We start from the raw sequence: 17,291 nt of genomic DNA, 5'->3' as shown, positions 1-17,291 counted from the left end.
AGACATACATTTCTTTAGAGCAGCGTTATTTTAACTTTTTGTTAGTCACGGTACCCTCTTAAGAAATGATAAGTTTCTCCCAAATCCCAAAGTCTTTACAGACTATTAATTGTGCATGACTCTGGCTCTCGTCAAGTGCTATGCACACACGTAAAGGCACATTTAAGAATAAAAAGTTGAAGACATTTTCAAACTGGTAAAAAATTAGTTTGTAATCCACAAACTAGAAACTATTTAAAGTACTGTATGCGGGCACCTTCCCGCCGAATGTACATAAATAAAAAGTGATATATTCGGTCATGACCTTGATACACGAATATGAGGATATTCGGGCCTCTCGTTGCCCTTATTTGCCTTGCTGTCAAAATACTGTCAGCGAGCGAGGAAGGAAGATACTTTAATATCTTCAAAATTAAATTCTCATGTAATTAAATATTTTAACCGTTTCTGGTATTTGATTTTTTGTTTACAAAATCAATTTATTTTCTTTCGACATGGCACCGTACATATAACTCGAAGGCAATATCTATTTCAAAACAGTTTTACGTACACGAAAACATATTATACTTGAGCATGACAACAGAAATAAATAGATGAGGCATGGATGAGGGCCCTTTATACATACAAAGACAAATACACGATCAGCTGATTAAAAAAGTTACAGAGGATGCCTAAAGGAAATCTTACATCCTAATTTCATTTGTAGTGCTCCATACACCCATTTGTTGTGGGTCAACAAACTTTCGGAGATTGCAAGATATCGGCATTTCTTTTTTTCATTTATATCGGCACTTCCTTTTTGTCTTGTAAATTACCTCGCACCTGCGATATGACATTTGTGGTCTCCATGGTTTGTTTTTCTCTAAGCGCCAATCACGGCGTTCCATAGTCTTGTGTTTTTGGCTAAGCAGCGTGATTATCGGCACTCATCCCGTTTGTACTCGTCAGAGCTACACGTGTCTACGGTTTTAGTCATTTTCCTTACTTCATACATATCGCGTACGATTTTTGCGACGTTGTATTTTTCTCGGTCTATTTAATCGTCTGCGGTAGTATTTCTTTTCTTCGCTGGATTAAATACGAGTCTTTATTTGTTTAATTCGCCAAGTAGGCTATTCATTCTTTTTCTTCGGTTTACGCTTGGGCTAGCCAGAGGCAGCTATTTTGTTTCTGAGCACATCTTATTAATCAGGTGGTCTGTATCTAATACAGACCACCTTATATTTTTGTTAAAATCGCCTTTATTTATTTCTTTATTATTTATTAGGTGGTCTGTCAACGACAGATCACCTATTGATTTCGTTAGAATTTTCTTTCTTTCTTTATTCTTTATTCTTTATTAGGTGGTCTGTCAACGACAGATCACCTATTGATTTCGCTAGAATTTTCTTTCTTTATTAGGTGGTCTGTCGATGACAGATCACCTATTGATTTCGTTAGAATTTTCTTTCTTTATTTATTTATTAGGTGGTCTGTCAACGACAGATCACCTATTGATTTCGCTAGAATTTTCTTTCTTTATTTATTCTTTATTTATTAGGTGGTCTGTCAACGACAGATCACCTATTGATTTCGCTAGAATTTTCTTTCTTTATTTATTTATTTATTTATTCTTTATTCTTTATTTATTTTTATTTCTTCCGTACACTTTTTTGTACACACGTTCACTCGAAATCGACATGGTCAATTTCTTTCAAATTTCTGTCAGTCATCAAGCCCTATGATTTCAAGTCAAATCAACTTTTTCAAGGTCATTAGGTCATCGTGACGTCATCCAGGCGCCATTTTGTAAAAATCAGGTCATTATCATATCTCAATAACGAGTCATCAAAAATCAACCATATTTGGTATACATCAACTTAAGGTCAAAGGTCAACTAAAAATTTCATCAAATTTTGCGCGCGCACCTCGACGCGCACGTACGCGCGCATTAAAATTTTTAAATGCTCAAATTCGTTCCAAATTAGTTTTCTATACGTTTCAGGCCATTTTAAGCATTTTGCAAAAAAACGCGCGCACGCACATGCGCGTTTGTTTTCGCGCGTAATTTCATCTTCCAACATAGAATCGCCAAATTTTTTCTGTCATCATATTTGGCACATTTTTTCAAGCATTTTGATACCTTGTTCAACTTTTTCTGCCCATTAATAACGGAATGAGCGTCCGTTTAAGATAATTACCGTGCGCGCGAGCTTTTGTAATACATAGCATACATGGGCAAAAACATGCCTGTACAAAATCCATTGTAGCGCTTTAGGATGTAAGGTGACCCCAAGTTTTTTTTCATATTTTGATAGAGTATAAATCGGAGATATGATTTCATGTTTCATTTGACCCTCAATTAACTCATGACGTCATCATAATGGCCTCCGAACTCAAAATTTCAATTTTCATATTATGACGTCAGCAGATTTTTGGAAAATTGATTGTATCTCTGCAAATGTTGATCAATTTTCTTTAAAATTTTGATATGTTCTACCTTAGAATATTCTCTACAAATGAAGTCAACACAATATTTCATTTTGACAAAGGCATCATGGCGTATTTTTGCAATTAAAGGAGGCATGTCAATTTTTCACATTTTGCGTGTATTCTCTATGGGACATGACTTTTTCTCAAAACTGGATTCTACATTTTCGTCTTTCGCGAGCAATATCTCCGTCGTTTTATCTTTGTTTACGCTGAGCTTTGAGTATGTTGTAGCTGAGACAATAAGCTATCACAAGTGTGCCCTTTATTTTTCGATCAGATGCCGAGATCATGCTCATATTTCACTTGCAACGTGGGATTTGAGAATTCCATTTCTCGTTTACGTTTAATCGCTATGGGAAATGTTTTGATATATATAAGTAACGCACTTGACTTCGGACCTCGAGACCCCTGGTTCGAGTCCGGGCGTCTCCAACAATTTTTTTTCTTCACTTTTTTTTTCTTTTTGACCTTTCACTGTACCATCTCCTTTGCTCATTAAAACACGTACAATCGCAAATAATGTAATAAATAACCATATTTACTTTATTATTACCCTATTATCACTTGATCCATTACTTTTTGCGTGTAATCCTTATGGGAGATGACTTTTTCTTAAATCTGGATTCTACATTCTTGTCTTTTGCGAGCAATATCGCCGTTATTTTGGCTTGATTTTTGTTGATTTTTGAGTATGTTGTAGCTGAGACTTTATACTATCTAAATGTTCTCTCATTTTTTTCAGTCTGATGTCATCATGGTATGTTGATGATAATCATCAACATCATCATGATCATGATCATCATCATCATCATCGTCATCACTATTACTATCAAGATCATCATGATCATCATCATGATCATTATTGTTTACATGTCTATATAATTTCTCCCTTTCTCAATATAGTAAATATTATAATCTATCATAAGACTTGAAGACAGACCACCTTAATCGTCCTCGTGACGATTTAAATTCTAGTTTTTATTTCTTCCGTACACTTTTTTGTACACACGTTCACTCGAAATCGACAAGGTCAATTTCCTTCAAATTTCTGTCAGTCATCAAGCCCTATGATTTCAAGTTAAATCAACTTTTTCAAGGTCATTAGGTCATCGTGACGTCATCCAGGCGCCATTTTGTAAAAATCAGGTCATTATCATATCTCGATAACGAGTCATCAAAAATCAACCATATTTGGTATACATCAACTTCAGGTCAAAGGTCAACGAAAAATGTCAAAAAATTCCGCGCGCGCACCTCGACGCGCACGTACGCGCGCATTAAAATTTTAAAATGGTCAAATTCGTTCCAAATTAATTTTGCATACGTTTCAGGCCATTTTAAGCATTTTCAAAATTTGCGCGCGCGTAATTATGCGCGCGCGTCCTGGCATTTTGCAACATAGAATCGCCAAATTTTTTCTGTTATCATATTTATTACATTTTTCCAAGCATTTTGATACCTTGTTTACCTGTTTCCGACCAGTAATACCGCAATTAGCGGCTGTCAAAGTTGAACGCACGCGCCGACCTGCGCTATCTGTATCCACAATACATGGGCAAAAACATGCCTATACAAAATTCATTTTAACTCTTCAGAATTGATAGATAACCCCCAATTTCTTTCATATTTAAATAGATTATGAGTTGGAGGTATGATTTCATGTCTCATTTGACCCTCAATTAACTCACGACGTCATCATAATGGCCTCCAAACTCAAAATTTCAATTTGCATATTATGACGTCAGCATATTTCTGGAAAATTGACTTTATCTCTGTAAGCAATGATCAATTTTCTTCCAAATTTTGATATGATCTAGCTTAGACAATTCTCTACAAATGCAGTCAACACAATATTTCATTTTGACAAAGGTATCATGGCGTATTTTTGCGATTAAAGGTGGCATGTCAATTTTTCACATTTTGCGTGTATTCTCTATGGGACATGACTTTTTCTCAAAACTGGATTCTACATTCTCGTCTTTCGCGAGCAATATCTCCGTCGTTTTATCTTTATTTACGCTGAGCTTTGAGTATGTTGTAGCTGAGACAATAAGCTATCATAAGTGTGGCCTTTATTTTTCATTCAGATGCCGGGATCATGCTCATATTTCACTTCCAAAGTGGGATTTCAGAATTCCATTTCCCGTTTACCTGTAATCTCTATGGGAAATGTTTTGGTATATCCGTAACGCACTTGACTTCCGACCTCGAGGTCCCTGGTTCGAGTCCGGGCGTCTCCAACAATTTGTTTTCTTCACTTTTTTTTCTTTTTGACCTATCACTGTACCATCTCCTTTCAATATTAAAACACGTACAATCGTAAATAATGTAATAAACAACCATATTTACTTTATTATTACCCTATTATCACTTGATCCAATATTTTTTGCGTGCAATCCTTATGGGAGATGACTTTTTCTCAAATCTGGATTCTACAAAATCTTGTCTTTTGCGAGCAATATCGCCGTTATTTCGGCTTGATTTTTGTTGATTTTTGAGTATGTTGTAGCTGTGACTATATACTATCTAAATGTTCTCTCATTTTTGTCAGTCTGATGTCATCATGGTCTGTTGATGATAATCATCAACATCATCATGATCATCATCATCATCATCATCGTCATCACCATTACTATCAAGATCATCATCATCATCATCATGATGATCATCATTGTTTACATGTCTATATAACTTCTCCCTTTCTCAATAAAGTAAATATTATAATCTATCATAAGACTTGAAGACAGACCACCTTAATCGTCCTCGTGACGATTTAAATTCTAGTTTATTCTTTATTCTTTATTAGGTGGTCTGTCGATGACAGATCACCTATTGATTTCGTTAGAATTTTCTTTCTTTATTTATTCTTTATTTATTTTTATTTCTTCCGTACACTTTTTTGTACACACGTTCACTCAAAATTGACATGGTCAATTTCCCTCAAATTTCTGTCAATTATCAAGCCCTATAATTTCAAGTCAAATGAAATTTTTCAAGGTCATTAGGTCATCGTGACGTCATCCAGGCGCCATTTTGTAAAAATCAGGTCATTATCATATCTCGATAACGAGTCATCAAAAATGAACCATATTTGGTATACATCAACTTCAGGTCAAAGGTCAACTAAAAATTTCAACAAATTCTGCGCGCGAACCTCGACGCGCACGTACGCGCGCATTAAAATTTTAAAATGCTCAAATTCGTTCCAAATTAATTTTGCATACGTTTCAGGCCATTTTAAGCATTTTGTAAAAAAACGCGCGCACGGACATGCGCGCGCGTTTTCGCGCGTAATTGCATCTTCCAACATAGAATCGCCAAATTTTTTCTGTCATCATATTTGGCACATTTTTTCAAGCATTTTGATACCTCGTTCAACTTTTTCTGCCCATTAATAACGGAATGAGCGTCCGTTTAAGATAATTACCGTGCGCGCGAGCTTTTGTAATACATAGCATACATGGGCAAAAACATGCCTATACAAAATCCATTGTAGCGCTTTAGGATGCAAGGTGACCCATAGTTTTTGTCAATATTTTGATAGAGTATGAATCGGAGATATGATTTCATGTTTCATTTGACCCTCAATTAACTCATGACGTCATCATAATGGCCTCCGAACTCAAAATTTCAATTTTCATATTATGACGTCAGCAGATTTTTGGAAAATTGATTGTATCTCTGCAAATGTTGATCAATTTTCTTTCAAATTTTGATATGTTCTACCTCAGAATATTCTCTACAAATGTAGTCGCCACGATATTTCATTTTGACAAAGGCATCATGGCGTATTTTTGCGATTAAAGGAGGCATGTCAATCTTTTACATTTTGCGTGTATTCTCTACGGGACATGACTTTTTCTCAAAACTGGATTCTACATTCTTGTCTTTCGCGAGCAATATCTCCGTCGTTTTATCTTTGTTTACGCTGAGCTTTGAGTATGTTGTAGCTGAGACAATGAGCTATCAATGGTGTGCCCTTTATCTTTCGATCAGATGCCGGGATCATGCTCATATTTCACGAACAAAGTGGGATTTGAGAACTATTTTCCGTTTACGTGTAATCTCTATGGGAAATGTTTTGGTATATCGGTAACGCACTTGACTTCCGACCTCGAGGTCCCTGGTTCGAGTCCGGGCGTCTCCAACAATTTTTTTACTTGAATTTTGTTTTACTTTTTGACTTGTCAATGATCATGAAAATTGAAGACAGACCACCTAAATCGTCCCCATGACGAATTAAATTTCTAGTTTATTTTCATTTCTTCCGTACACTTTTTTGTACACACGTTCACTCGAAATCGACATGGTCAATTTCCTTCAAATTTCTGTCAGTCATCAAGCCCTATGATTTCAAGTTAAATCAACTTTTTCAAGGTTCTTAGGTCATCGTGACGTCATCCAGGCGCCATTTTGTAAAAATCAGGTCATTATCATATCTCAATAACGAGTCATCAAAAATCAACCATATTTGGTATACATCAACTTCAGGTAAAAGGTCAACTAAAAATGTCATCAAATTTTGCGCGCGCACCTCGACGCGCACGTACGCGCGCATTAAAATTTTAAAATGCTCAAATTCGTTCCAAATTAATTTTCTTCACGTTTCAGGCCATTTTAAGCATTTTGCAAAAAAACGCGCGCACGCACATGCGCGCGCGTTTTCGCGCGTAATTGCATCTTCCAACATAGAATCGCCAAATTTTTTCTGTCATCATATTTGGCACATTTTTTCAAGCATTTTGATACCTTGTTCAACTTTTTCTGCCCATTAATAACGGAATGAGCGTCCGTTTAAGATAATTACCGTGCGCGCGAGCTTTTGTAATACATAGCATACATGGGCAAAAACATGCCTGTACAAAATCCATTGTAGCGCTTTAGGATGTAAGGTGACCCCAAGTTTTTTTTCATATTTTGATAGAGTATGAGTTGGAGGTATGATTTCATGTCTCATTTGACCCTCAATTAACTCATGACGTCATCATAATGGCCTCCAAACTCAAAATTTCAATTTGCATATTATGACGTCAGCATATTTCTGGAAAATTGACTGTATCTCTGTAAACAATGATCAATTTTCTTCCAAATTTTGATATGATCTAGCTTAGACAATTCTCTACAAATGCAGTCAACACAATATTTCATTTTGACAAAGGTATCATGGCGTATTTTTGCGATTAAAGGTGGCATGTCAATTTTTCACATTTTGCGTGTATTCTCTATGGGACATGACTTTTTCTCAAAACTGGATTCTACATTCTCGTATTTCGCGAGCAATATCTCCGTCGTTTTATCTTTATTTACGCTGAGCTTTGAGTATGTTGTAGCTGAGACAATAAGCTATCATAAGTGTGCCCTTTTTTTCATTCAGATGCCTGGATCATGCTCATATTTCACTTCCAAAGTGGGATTTGAGAATTCCATTTCCCGTTTACGTGTAATCTCTATGGGAAATGTTTAGGTATATCCGTAACGCACTTGACTTCCGACCTCGAGGTCCCTGGTTCGAGTCCGGGCGTCTCCAACAATTTGTTTTCTTCACTTTTTTTTCTTTTTGACCTTTCACTGTACCATCTCCTTTCAATATTAAAACACGTACAATCGTAAATAATGTAATAAACAACCATATTTACTTTATTATTACCCAATTATCACTTGATCCAATATTTTTTGCGTGCAATCCTTATGGGAGATGACTTTTTCTCAAATCTGGATTCTACAAAATCTTGTCTTTTGCGAGCAATATCGCCGTTATTTCGGCTTGATTTTTGTTGATTTTTGAGTATGTTGTAGCTGTGACTATATACTATCTAAATGTTCTCTCATTTTTGTCAGTCTGATGTCATCATGGTCTGTTGATGATAATCATCAACATCATCATGATCATCATCATCATCATCATCGTCATCACCATTACTATCAAGATCATCATCATCATCATCATGATGATCATCATTGTTTACATGTCTATATAACTTCTCCCTTTCTCAATAAAGTAAATATTATAATCTATCATAAGACTTGAAGACAGACCACCTTAATCGTCCTCGTGACGATTTAAATTCTAGTTTTTATTTCTTCCGTACACTTTTTTGTCCACACGTTCACTCGAAATCGACAAGGTCAATTTCCTTCAAATTTCTGTCAGTCATCAAGCCCTATGATTTCAAGTTAAATCAACTTTTTCAAGGTCATTAGGTCATCGTGACGTCATCCAGGCGCCATTTTGTAAAAATCAGGTCATTATCATATCTCGATAACGAGTCATCAAAAATCAACCATATTTGGTATACATCAATTTCAGGTCAAAGGTCAACGAAAAATGTCAAAAAATTCCGCGCGCGCACCTCGGCGCGCACGTACGCGCGCATTAAAATTTTAAAATGGTCAAATTCGTTCCAAATTAATTTTGCATACGTTTCAGGCCATTTTAAGCATTTTCAAAATTTGCGCGCGCGTAATTATGCGCGCGCGTCCTGGCATTTTGCAACATAGAATCGCCAAATTTTTTCTGTTATCATATTTATTACATTTTTCCAAGCATTTTGATACCTTGTTTACCTGTTTCCGACCAGTAATACCGCAATTAGCGGCTGTCAAAGTTGAACGCACGCGCCGACCTGCGCTATCTGTATCCACAATACATGGGCAAAAACATGCCTATACAAAATTCATTTTAACTCTTCAGAATTGATAGATAACCCCCAATTTCTTTCATATTTAAATAGATTATGAGTTGGAGGTATGATTTCATGTCTCATTTGACCCTCAATTAACTCACGACGTCATCATAATGGCCTCCAAACTCAAAATTTCAATTTGCATATTATGACGTCAGCATATTTCTGGAAAATTGACTTTATCTCTGTAAGCAATGATCAATTTTCTTCCAAATTTTGATATGATCTAGCTTAGACAATTCTCTACAAATGCAGTCAACACAATATTTCATTTTGACAAAGGTATCATGGCGTATTTTTGCGATTAAAGGTGGCATGTCAATTTTTCACATTTTGCGTGTATTCTCTATGGGACATGACTTTTTCTCAAAACTGGATTCTACATTCTCGTCTTTCGCGAGCAATATCTCCGTCGTTTTATCTTTATTTACGCTGAACTTTGAGTATGTTGTAGCTGAGACAATAAGCTATCATAAGTGTGCCCTTTATTTTTCATTCAGATGCCGGGATCATGCTCATATTTCACTTCCAAAGTGGGATTTCAGAATTCCATTTCCCGTTTACCTGTAATCTCTATGGGAAATGTTTTGGTATATCCGTAACGCACTTGACTTCCGACCTCGAGGTCCCTGGTTCGAGTCCGGGCGTCTCCAACAATTTGTTTTCTTCAATTTTTTATCTTTTTGACCTATCACTGTACCATCTCCTTTCAATATTAAAACACGTACAATCGTAAATAATGTAATAAACAACCATATTTACTTTATTATTACCCTATTATCACTTGATCCAATATTTTTTGCGTGCAATCCTTCTGGGAGATGACTTTTTCTCAAATCTGGATTCTACAAAATCTTGTCTTTTGCGAGCAATATCGCCGTTATTTCGGCTTGATTTTTGTTGATTTTTGAGTATGTTGTAGCTGTGACTATATACTATCTAAATGTTCTCTCATTTTTGTCAGTCTGATGTCATCATGGTCTGTTGATGATAATCATCAACATCATCATGATCATCATCATCATCATCATCGTCATCACCATTACTATCAAGATCATCATCATCATCATCATGATGATCATCATTGTTTACATGTCTATATAACTTCTCCCTTTCTCAATAAAGTAAATATTATAATCTATCATAAGACTTGAAGACAGACCACCTTAATCGTCCTCGTGACGATTTAAATTCTAGTTTATTCTTTATTCTTTATTTATTTTTATTTCTTCCGTACACTTTTTTGTACACACGTTCACTCGAAATCGACATGGTCAATTTCCTTCAAATTTCTGTCAGTCATCAAGCCCTATGATTTCAAGTTAAATCAACTTTTTCAAGGTCATTAGGTCATCGTGACGTCATCCAGGCGCCATTTTGTAAAAATCAGGTCATTATCATATCTCAATAACGAGTCATCAAAAATCAACCATATTTGGTATACATCAACTTCAGGTCAAAGGTCAACTAAAAATGTCATCAAATTTTGCGCGCGCACCTCGACGCGCACGTACGCGCGCATTAAAATTTTAAAATGCTCAAATTCGTTCTAAATTAATTTTCTTTACGTTTCAGGCCATTTTAAGCATTTTGCAAAAAAACGCGCGCACGCACATGCGCGCGCGTTTTCGCGCGTAATTGCATCTTCCAACATAGAATCGCCAAATTTTTTCTGTCATCATATTTGGCACATTTTTTCAAGCATTTTGATACCTTGTTCAACTTTTTCTGCCAATTAATAACGGAATGAGCGTCCGTTTAAGATAATTACCGTGCGCGCGAGCTTTTGTAATACATAGCATACATGGGCAAAAACATGCCTGTACAAAATCCATTGTAGCGCTTTAGGATGTAAGGTGACCCCAAGTTTTTTTTTCATATTTTGATAGAGTATGAGTTGGAGGTATGATTTCATGTCTCATTTGACCCTCAATTAACTCATGACGTCATCATAATGGCCTCCAAACTCAAAATTTCAATTTGCATATTATGACGTCAGCATATTTCTGGAAAATTGACTGTATCTCTGTAAACAATGATCAATTTTCTTCCAAATTTTGATATGATCTAGCTTAGACAATTCTCTACAAATGCAGTCAACACAATATTTCATTTTGACAAAGGTATCATGGCGTATTTTTGCGATTAAAGGTGGCATGTCAATTTTTCACATTTTGCGTGTATTCTCTATGGGACATGACTTTTTCTCAAAACTGGATTCTACATTCTCGTATTTCGCGAGCAATATCTCCGTCGTTTTATCTTTATTTACGCTGAGCTTTGAGTATGTTGTAGCTGAGACAATAAGCTATCATAATTGTGCCCTTTTTTTCATTCAGATGCCTGGATCATGCTCATATTTCACTTCCAAAGTGGGATTTGAGAATTCCATTTCCCGTTTACGTGTAATCTCTATGGGAAATGTTTAGGTATATCCGTAACGCACTTGACTTCCGACCTCGAGGTCCCTGGTTCGAGTCCGGGCGTCTCCAACAATTTGTTTTCTTCACTTTTTTTTCTTTTTGACCTTTCACTGTACCATCTCCTTTCAATATTAAAACACGTACAATCGTAAATAATGTAATAAACAACCATATTTACTTTATTATTACCCAATTATCACTTGATCCAATATTTTTTGCGTGCAATCCTTATGGGAGATGACTTTTTCTCAAATCTGGATTCTACAAAATCTTGTCTTTTGCGAGCAATATCGCCGTTATTTCGGCTTGATTTTTGTTGATTTTTGAGTATGTTGTAGCTGTGACTATATACTATCTAAATGTTCTCTCATTTTTGTCAGTCTGATGTCATCATGGTCTGTTGATGATAATCATCAACATCATCATGATCATCATCATCATCATCATCGTCATCACCATTACTATCAAGATCATCATCATCATCATCATGATGATCATCATTGTTTACATGTCTATATAACTTCTCCCTTTCTCAATAAAGTAAATATTATAATCTATCATAAGACTTGAAGACAGACCACCTTAATCGTCCTCGTGACGATTTAAATTCTAGTTTTTATTTCTTCCGTACACTTTTTTGTCCACACGTTCACTCGAAATCGACAAGGTCAATTTCCTTCAAATTTCTGTCAGTCATCAAGCCCTATGATTTCAAGTTAAATCAACTTTTTCAAGGTCATTAGGTCATCGTGACGTCATCCAGGCGCCATTTTGTAAAAATCAGGTCATTATCATATCTCGATAACGAGTCATCAAAAATCAACCATATTTGGTATACATCAACTTCAGGTCAAAGGTCAACGAAAAATGTCAAAAAATTCCGCGCGCGCACCTCGACGCGCACGTACGCGCGCATTAAAATTTTAAAATGGTCAAATTCGTTCCAAATTAATTTTGCATACGTTTCAGGCCATTTTAAGCATTTTCAAAATTTGCGCGCGCGTAATTATGCGCGCGCGTCCTGGCATTTTGCAACATAGAATCGCCAAATTTTTTCTGTTATCATATTTATTACATTTTTCCAAGCATTTTGATACCTTGTTTACCTGTTTCCGACCAGTAATACCGCAATTAGCGGCTGTCAAAGTTGAACGCACGCGCCGACCTGCGCTATCTGTATCCACAATACATGGGCAAAAACATGCCTATACAAAATTCATTTTAACTCTTCAGAATTGATAGATAACCCCCAATTTCTTTCATATTTAAATAGATTATGAGTTGGAGGTATGATTTCATGTCTCATTTGACCCTCAATTAACTCACGACGTCATCATAATGGCCTCCAAACTCAAAATTTCAATTTGCATATTATGACGTCAGCATATTTCTGGAAAATTGACTTTATCTCTGTAAGCAATGATCAATTTTCTTCCAAATTTTGATATGATCTAGCTTAGACAATTCTCTACAAATGCAGTCAACACAATATTTCATTTTGACAAAGGTATCATGGCGTATTTTTGCGATTAAAGGTGGCATGTCAATTTTTCACATTTTGCGTGTATTCTCTATGGGACATGACTTTTTCTCAAAACTGGATTCTACATTCTCGTCTTTCGCGAGCAATATCTCCGTCGTTTTATCTTTATTTACGCTGAACTTTGAGTATGTTGTAGCTGAGACAATAAGCTATCATAAGTGTGCCCTTTATTTTTCATTCAGATGCCGGGATCATGCTCATATTTCACTTCCAAAGTGGGATTTCAGAATTCCATTTCCCGTTTACCTGTAATCTCTATGGGAAATGTTTAGGTATATCCGTAACGCACTTGACTTCCGACCTCGAGGTCCCTGGTTCGAGTCCGGGCGTCTCCAACAATTTGTTTTCTTCACTTTTTTTTCTTTTTGACCTTTCACTGTACCATCTCCTTTCAATATTAAAACACGTACAATCGTAAATAATGTAATAAACAACCATATTTACTTTATTATTACCCAATTATCACTTGATCCAATATTTTTTGCGTGCAATCCTTATGGGAGATGACTTTTTCTCAAATCTGGATTCTACAAAATCTTGTCTTTTGCGAGCAATATCGCCGTTATTTCGGCTTGATTTTTGTTGATTTTTGAGTATGTTGTAGCTGTGACTATATACTATCTAAATGTTCTCTCATTTTTGTCAGTCTGATGTCATCATGGTCTGTTGATGATAATCATCAACATCATCATGATCATCATCATCATCATCATCGTCATCACCATTACTATCAAGATCATCATCATCATCATCATGATGATCATCATTGTTTACATGTCTATATAACTTCTCCCTTTCTCAATAAAGTAAATATTATAATCTATCATAAGACTTGAAGACAGACCACCTTAATCGTCCTCGTGACGATTTAAATTCTAGTTTTTATTTCTTCCGTACACTTTTTTGTCCACACGTTCACTCGAAATCGACAAGGTCAATTTCCTTCAAATTTCTGTCAGTCATCAAGCCCTATGATTTCAAGTTAAATCAACTTTTTCAAGGTCATTAGGTCATCGTGACGTCATCCAGGCGCCATTTTGTAAAAATCAGGTCATTATCATATCTCGATAACGAGTCATCAAAAATCAACCATATTTGGTATACATCAACTTCAGGTCAAAGGTCAACGAAAAATGTCAAAAAATTCCGCGCGCGCACCTCGACGCGCACGTACGCGCGCATTAAAATTTTAAAATGGTCAAATTCGTTCCAAATTAATTTTGCATACGTTTCAGGCCATTTTAAGCATTTTCAAAATTTGCGCGCGCGTAATTATGCGCGCGCGTCCTGGCATTTTGCAACATAGAATCGCCAAATTTTTTCTGTTATCATATTTATTACATTTTTCCAAGCATTTTGATACCTTGTTTACCTGTTTCCGACCAGTAATACCGCAATTAGCGGCTGTCAAAGTTGAACGCACGCGCCGACCTGCGCTATCTGTATCCACAATACATGGGCAAAAACATGCCTATACAAAATTCATTTTAACTCTTCAGAATTGATAGATAACCCCCAATTTCTTTCATATTTAAATAGATTATGAGTTGGAGGTATGATTTCATGTCTCATTTGACCCTCAATTAACTCACGACGTCATCATAATGGCCTCCAAACTCAAAATTTCAATTTGCATATTATGACGTCAGCATATTTCTGGAAAATTGACTTTATCTCTGTAAGCAATGATCAATTTTCTTCCAAATTTTGATATGATCTAGCTTAGACAATTCTCTACAAATGCAGTCAACACAATATTTCATTTTGACAAAGGTATCATGGCGTATTTTTGCGATTAAAGGTGGCATGTCAATTTTTCACATTTTGCGTGTATTCTCTATGGGACATGACTTTTTCTCAAAACTGGATTCTACATTCTCGTCTTTCGCGAGCAATATCTCCGTCGTTTTATCTTTATTTACGCTGAACTTTGAGTATGTTGTAGCTGAGACAATAAGCTATCATAAGTGTGCCCTTTATTTTTCATTCAGATGCCGGGATCATGCTCATATTTCACTTCCAAAGTGGGATTTCAGAATTCCATTTCCCGTTTACCTGTAATCTCTATGGGAAATGTTTTGGTATATCCGTAACGCACTTGACTTCCGACCTCGAGGTCCCTGGTTCGAGTCCGGGCGTCTCCAACAATTTGTTTTCTTCAATTTTTTATCTTTTTGACCTATCACTGTACCATCTCCTTTCAATATTAAAACACGTACAATCGTAAATAATGTAATAAACAACCATATTTACTTTATTATTACCCTATTATCACTTGATCCAATATTTTTTGCGTGCAATCCTTCTGGGAGATGACTTTTTCTCAAATCTCTTTTGTCTTTTGCGAGCAATATCGCCGTTATTTCGGCTTGATTTTTGTTGATTTTTAGTATGTTGTAGCTGTGACTATATACTATCTAAATGTTCTCTCATTTTTGTCAGTCTGATGTCATCATGGTCTGTTAATGATAATCATCAACATCATCATCATCATCATCATCGTCATCACCATTACTATCAAGATCATCATCATCATGATCATCATGATCATCATTGTTTACATGTCTATATAAGTTCTCCCTTTCTCAATAAAGTAAATATTATAATCTATCATAAGACTTGAAGACAGACCACCTTAATCGTCCTCGTGACGATTTAAATTCTAGTTTATTTTTATTTCTTCCGTACACTTTTTTGTACACACGTTCACTCGAAATCGACATGGTCAATTTCCTTCAAATTTCTGTCAGTCATCAAGCCCTATGATTTCAAGTTAAATCAACTTTTTCAAGGTCATTAGGTCATCGTGACGTCATCCAGGCGCCATTTTGTAAAAATCAGGTCATTATCATATCTCAATAACGAGTCATCAAAAATCAACCATATTTGGTATACATCAACTTCAGGTCAAAGGTCAACTAAAAATGTCATCAAATTTTGCGCGCGCACCTCGACGCGCACGTACGCGCGCATTAAAATTTTAAAATGCTCAAATTCGTTCTAAATTAATTTTCTTTACGTTTCAGGCCATTTTAAGCATTTTGCAAAAAAACGCGCGCACGCACATGCGCGCGCGTTTTCGCGCGTAATTGCATCTTCCAACATAGAATCGCCAAATTTTTTCTGTCATCATATTTGGCACATTTTTTCAAGCATTTTGATACCTTGTTCAACTTTTTCTGCCAATTAATAACGGAATGAGCGTCCGTTTAAGATAATTACCGTGCGCGCGAGCTTTTGTAATACATAGCATACATGGGCAAAAACATGCCTGTACAAAATCCATTGTAGCGCTTTAGGATGTAAGGTGACCCCAAGTTTTTTTTTCATATTTTGATAGAGTATGAGTTGGAGGTATGATTTCATGTCTCATTTGACCCTCAATTAACTCATGACGTCATCATAATGGCCTCCAAACTCAAAATTTCAATTTGCATATTATGACGTCAGCATATTTCTGGAAAATTGACTGTATCTCTGTAAACAATGATCAATTTTCTTCCAAATTTTGATATGATCTAGCTTAGACAATTCTCTACAAATGCAGTCAACACAATATTTCATTTTGACAAAGGTATCATGGCGTATTTTTGCGATTAAAGGTGGCATGTCAATTTTTCACATTTTGCGTGTATTCTCTATGGGACATGACTTTTTCTCAAAACTGGATTCTACATTCTCGTATTTCGCGAGCAATATCTCCGTCGTTTTATCTTTATTTACGCTGAGCTTTGAGTATGTTGTAGCTGAGACAATAAGCTATCATAAGTGTGCCCTTTTTTTCATTCAGATGCCTGGATCATGCTCATATTTCACTTCCAAAGTGGGATTTGAGAATTCCATTTCCCGTTTACGTGTAATCTCTATGGGAAATGTTTAGGTATATCCGTAACGCACTTGACTTCCGACCTCGAGGTCCCTGGTTCGAGTCCGGGCGTCTCCAACAATTTGTTTTCTTCACTTTTTTTTCTTTTTGACCTTTCACTGTACCATCTCCTTTCAATATTAAAACACGTACAATCGTAAATAATGTAATAAACAACCATATTTACTTTATTATTACCCAATTATCACTTGATCCAATATTTTTTGCGTGCAATCCTTATGGGAGATGACTTTTTCTCAAATCTGGATTCTACAAAATCTTGTCTTTTGCGAGCAATATCGCCG

The sequence above is a fragment of the Strongylocentrotus purpuratus genome, unplaced genomic scaffold (assembly GCF_000002235.5).
Source record: "Strongylocentrotus purpuratus isolate Spur 01 unplaced genomic scaffold, Spur_5.0 spur5_scaffold_4, whole genome shotgun sequence".
Classification (NCBI taxonomy): domain Eukaryota; kingdom Metazoa; phylum Echinodermata; class Echinoidea; order Camarodonta; family Strongylocentrotidae; genus Strongylocentrotus; species Strongylocentrotus purpuratus.
Note: the sequence above shows the minus strand (reverse complement) of the source record.